The 5,517-nt window shown below is 53.0% G+C and overlaps 1 pseudogene across 1 annotated transcript in view; it reads left to right on the top strand.

Annotated features, from left to right (window-relative positions):
• Positions 1-5,517, top strand: part of LOC109878905 (tuberin-like) — a 71,820-nt pseudogene that overhangs the window by 16,740 nt on the left and 49,563 nt on the right. Inside the window, exons 2-7 of the transcript XR_004206488.1 lie at positions 620-792; positions 1,473-1,546; positions 2,027-2,151; positions 2,269-2,411; positions 2,978-3,115; positions 5,083-5,187. The product of XR_004206488.1 is annotated as a tuberin-like (transcript). The remainder of the gene's footprint in view (positions 1-619; positions 793-1,472; positions 1,547-2,026; positions 2,152-2,268; positions 2,412-2,977; positions 3,116-5,082; positions 5,188-5,517) is intronic.

Genomic DNA, 5,517 nt, shown 5'->3' with positions numbered 1-5,517 from the left:
TGTGTGTCGTCTCGGTGTGTGTGTGTGTGTCGTCTCGGTGTGTGTGTGTGTGTGTGTGTGTCTGTGTGTGTGTGTTTCGTTGTGTGTGTCGTCTGTGTGTGTGGTGTCGTCTCTGTGTGTGTGTGTGGTGTCTCTTCTGTGTGTGTGTGTGTTTCTCTCGGTGTGTGTGTGTGTGTGTGTGTGTGTGTCGTCTCGGTGTGTCTGTGTGTGTGTCGTCTCGGTGTGTCTGTGTGTGGTGTCGTCTCGGTGTGTCTGTGTGTGTGTCGTCTCGGTGTGTCTGTGTGTGTGTCGTCTCGGTGTGTCTGTGTGTGTGTGTCGTCTCGGTGTGTCTGTGTGTGTGTGTCGTCTCGGTGTGTCGTGTGTGTTGTCGTCTCGGTGTGTCTGTGTGTGTGTCGTCTCGGTGTGTCTGTGTGTGTGTCGTCTCGGTGTGTGTGTGTGTGTGTGTGTGTGTGTGTGTGTCGTCTCGGTGTGTGTGTGTGTGTGTGTCGTCTCGGTGTGTGTGTGTGTGTGTCGTCTCGGTGTGTGGGTGTGTGTGTCGTCTCGGTGTGTGGGTGTGTGTGTCGTCTCGGTGTGTGTGTGTGTGTGTGTGTGTGTGGTGTGTGATGTGTGGTTGTGTCGTCTCTGTGTGTGTGTGTGTGTCGTCTTGGTGTGTCTGTGTGTGTCCAGATGGCTCTACAGGTGCTGGATGCGGTGGTGTGTTATAACTGCCTCCCCTCTGACTCCCTCACCGTCTTCATCATCACTCTCTGTCGCACCGTCAACGTCAAGGAGTTCTGTGAGTCCTGCTGGAAGGTGAGCAGGGAGTGTTGGAGGGAGTGTTGGAGTGTTGAGGAGGGAGTGTTGAGGAGGGAGTGTTGAGGAGGGAGTGTTTGTTGGGGTAGGTTGAGTGTGTTGAGGAGTGGTGGGGAGGGAGTAGGTGAGTGTGTGAGGGAGTGTAGGGAGGGAGTGTAGGTGAGGGAGTGTAGGTGAGGAGTGTAGGTGAGGGAGTGTAGGTGAGGGAGTGTAGGTGAGGAGTGTAGGTGAGGGAGTGTTTGGGGGGGAGGGAGTGTTGGTGAGGAGTAGGTGAGTGTGAGGGAGTGTTGGCGAGGGAGTAGGTGAGTGTGAGGGAGTGTTGGCGAGGGAGTGTTGGCGAGGGAGTGTTGGCAAGTGTGTGAGGGAGTGTTGTAGAGTGTGTGTCTGATCTACTTGTCATGTTAATTAATCTGACTAACAATAATAATAATAGTAATGATTAATATTCTAACATCTAACTGTTTGTGTATAATCTGTTGATCATTTCTATCTGGCAGATGATAATACTGCTCCTCCTCTCATCTCCCCTCTCCTCCCCTATCATCTCCCCTCTCCTCCTCTCCCCTCTCCTCTCCTCCTCTCTCCTTCTCTCCTCTCCCTCCTCTCTCCCCTCTCCTCTCCTCCTCTCTCTTCTCCTCCCCTCTCCTCCTCTCCCCTCCCCCTCTCCTCCATCTCTCCAGTTGATGAGGAAGGTGTTGGGGACTCATCTGGGCCATAGTGCCATATACACCATGTGCCGTATCATGGAGGAGAGGTAACAACCCTGTGTGTGCCTGCGTGTGTCTAACCTCTCCTCTCTGTGTGTCTAACCTGTCCTCTCTGTGTGTGTGTGCCTGCGTGTGTGTGTGTGCCTGCGTGTGTGTGTGTGCTGCGTGTGTGTGTGTGCCTGCGTGTGTGTGTGTGCCTGCGTGTGTGTGTGTGCCTGCGTGTGTGTGTGTGCCTGCGTGTGTGTGTGCCTGCGTGTGTCTAACCTCTGTGTCTAACCTGTCCTCTCTGTGTGTCTAACCTGTCCTCTCTGTGTGTCTAACCTGTCCTCTCTGTGTGTCTAACCTGTCCTCTCTGTGTGTCTAACCAGTCCTCTCTCTGTGTGTCTAACCAGTCCTCTCTGTGTGTGTGTCTAACCAGTCCTCTCTCTGTGTGTCTAACCAGTCCTCTCTGTGTGTGTGTGTGTGTGTCTAACCTGTCCTCTCTCTGTGTGTGTGTGTGTCTAACCTGTCCTCTCTCTCTCTGTCAGGGCGTATATGGAGGATTCTCCATTGCTGAGAGGAGCAGTGTTCTTTGTAGGGATGGCTCTATGGGGGCGCACCGTCTCCAGCCTTAAAGAACACCCCTACCCTGGTCCTCCCATCATTCTATAAGGTAGGATCCAGAGAGAGGGGGGGGGGGGGGGGGGGGGGGGGAGATTCAGCATTTTAAAGGTGCATTAGAGGAGTTTTTACTTTGACCTCTGACCAACCCCTGACCTTTAACCCCCAGGCGATGTGGTGTGCCAACGAGATGGTTCATATGAGATCGTTCTGTCCATCACCAGACTGATAAAGAAGTATGGCAAGGAACTCCAGGTGGTCACATGGGACATACTGCTGGGGATCATAGAGAGGTTACTACAGCAGATTCAGGTACACACAGACACACACAGACACACACAGACAAGATACAGACACAGACACACACAGACAAAGATACACACACACACACACACACACAGCAGACAAAGACACACACCACAGAGACCCAGAGACAAAGACACACCACACACACAGACCAAGATACACACACACACACACACACACACACACACACACCACACCACACACACACACACACACAGAGACACATACAGACAGACCGAGAAAATGAATGTAGTTCTCTCTCTCTAGTCTATAGGCAGTGCAGAGCTGAAGTCCATAGTGTTTGAGTTCTCTCTCCAGTCTATAGGCAGTGCAGAGCTGAAGTCCATAGTGTTTGAGTTCTCTCTCCAGTCTATAGGCAGTGCAGAGCTGAAGTCCATAGTGTTGAGTTCTCTCTCCAGTCTATAGGCAGTGCAGAGCTGAAGTCCATAGTGTTTGAGTTCTCTCTCCAGTCTATAGGCAGTGCAGAGCTGAAGTCCATAGTGTTTGAGTTCTCTCTCCAGTCTATAGGCAGTGCAGAGCTGAAGTCCATAGTGTTTGAGTTCTCTCTCCAGTCTATAGGCAGTGCAGAGCTGAAGTCCATAGTGTTTGAGTTGCTGACTACAGTGGAGGAGCTCTATGAGCAGAATGGCTTCCATGGATCATCTGACAAGTTCTTCAGTCTGGTGGAGAAGTGTGCTGACAAAAGACCTGTGAGTCACTCTTCCTCTTCCCCCTCTTCTCCTTTCCTCCTCTTCCTCAGCTTCTCCTTTCCCTCCCCTTCTGCTTCCCCTCCCTCTTCCTCTTTCCTCCACTTCCCCCTCTTCTCCTTTCCTCCTCTCATCGGCCCTCCTCTTCCCCCTCTTCTCTCCTTTCCTCCTCTTCCTGCTCTCATTGGCCCTCCTCTTCCCCCCTCGTCTCCTTTCCTCCTCTTTAGGCCATCCACTTCCCCCTCTCATCGGCCCTCCACTTCCCCCCCTCTCATCGGCCCTCCACTTCCCCCCCTCTCATCGGCCCTCCACTTCCCCCTCGTCTCCTTTCCTCCTCTTCCTCCTCTTATAGGCCCTCCACTTCCCCCTCTCATCGGTCGGCCCTCCCTTCCCCCTCGTCTCCTTTCCTCCTCTTCCTCCTCTTATAGGCCCTCCACTTCCCCCTCTCATCGACCCTCCACTTCCCCTCTCATCGGCCCTCCACTTCCTCCTCTTCTCCCTCTTCTCCTTTCCTCCTCTTTTCTACTTCCCCTCTTCTCCTTTCCTCCTCTCATCGGCCCTCCACTTCTCCTCCTCTTCTCTCCCTCTTCTCCACTTCCCCTCTTCCCTTTCCTCTTCTTCTCCTTTCCTCCTCTTCTTCCTCCTCTTCCCCCCTCTCTCCTTTCCCCCTCTTCTCCTTCCCCCTCTTCTCATTTCCTTCCTCCTCTTCTCCACTTCCTCTTCTCCTTTCCTCCTCTTCTCCTCCTCTTCCTCCTCTTCCTCCTCTCTTCCCCTTCCTCTTCTCCTCTTCTCCTTTCCCCCTCTTCATCCTTTCCCCCTCGTCTCCTTCCCCGTCTTCTCCTTTCCTCCTCTCTCCCTTTCCTCCTCTTCTCTCCTTTCCTCCTCATCAGCCCTCCACTTCCTCCTCTTCTCCTTTCCTCCTCATCATCACAGCCTCCACTTCCTCCTCTTCTCCTTTCCTCCTCATCAGCCCTCCACTTCCCCTCTTCTCCTTTCCTCCTCTCATCGGCCCTCCACTTCCCCCCTATTCTCCTTTCCTCTCCTCTCCCCCTCTTCTCCTTTCCCCTCCTCTTCTCCTTTTCTCCTCTAATAGACCCTCCACTTCCCCCTCTTCTCCTTTCCTCCTCTTCTCCTTTCCTCCTCTTCTCCTTTCCTCCTCTTCTCCCTTTCCTCTCCATCAGCCCTCCCTTCCTCCCTCTTCCTCCTTCCTCCTCTCATCAGCCCCTCCACTTCCCCCTCTTCTCCCTTTCCTCCTCCTCTCATCAGCCCTCCACTTCCCCCTCTTCTCCTTTCCTCCTCTCATCAGCCCTCCACTTCCCCCTCTTCTCCTTTCCTCCTCTTCTCCTTTCCTTTCCTCCTCTTCTCCTTTCCTCCTCTCATCAGCCCTCCACTTCTCCCTCTTCTCCTTTCCTCCTCTCATCAGCCCTCCACTTCTTCTCTCCTCTCTCCTTTCCTCCTCTCATCAGCCCTCCACTTCCTCCTCTTCTCCTTCCTCCTCTTCTCCTTCTCCTCCTCCTCCTCTCATCGGCCCTCCACTTCCCCCTCTTCTCCTCTTCTCCTTTCTCCTCTTCTCCTTTTCCTCTTCTCTTTCCTCCTCTTCCTCCCTCTCATCGCCCCCACTTCCTCCTCTTCTCCTTTCCTTCTCCTTTCCTCATCTTCTCCTTTCCTCCTCTAATAGGCCCTCCACTTCTCCATCTTCTCCTTTCCTCCTCTAATAGGCCCTCCACTTCTCCATCTTCTCCTTTCCTCCTCTAATAGGCCCTCCACTTCTCCTTTCCTCCTCTCATAGTCCCTCCACTTCTCCTTTCCTCCTCTAATAGGCCCTCCACTTCTCCTTTCCTCTCTCTCATCATCCTCAGATCAGCCCTCCACTTTTTCCCCTGTGTCTGACAGTCTGTGTGATGTCTGTTATTTGCCTTCACTTTGTCTTCCATTGTTCTTGTAAGGAGTTGTTGTTGTGATGTCATCAGGATGCGTCGGTGCTGACTCTGATATCGTACCGGGCCCCGTCCATCCCGCCAGCTAAAGACGGGTGGATCCAGAGCCTACAACCGCCTTATGGAGAAGTTCTTCAGGTAACTGTATAGTGCTGTGTGGTCGCCACGGATACCAAACCAGGCAGTCGCCATGGAAACAAAAACCAAACTAAAAGTTGTTATAGGTGCCCGTTGAGTGATTGTCATTCCCGTCTTATGTTGAACATTATTCAGGGAAAGAAAGTGTGTTAAACTGCTTCTCTGGGTCTCTCTCTCTGGGTCTCTCTCTGGGTCTCTCTCTCTCTCTCTGGGTCTCTCTCTGGGTCTCTCTCTCTCTCTGGGTCTCTCTCTGGGTCTCTCTCTGGGTCTCTCTCTGGGTCTCTCTCTGGGTCTCTCTCTGGGTCTCTCTCTGGGTCTCTCTCTCTCTCT

Source organism: Oncorhynchus kisutch, unplaced genomic scaffold (assembly GCF_002021735.2).
Source record: "Oncorhynchus kisutch isolate 150728-3 unplaced genomic scaffold, Okis_V2 Okis01b-Okis20b_hom, whole genome shotgun sequence".
Lineage (NCBI taxonomy): Eukaryota > Metazoa > Chordata > Actinopteri > Salmoniformes > Salmonidae > Oncorhynchus > Oncorhynchus kisutch.
The sequence above is the reverse complement of the archived record's forward strand: the minus strand, read 5'-3'. Positions and strand labels throughout refer to the sequence as shown.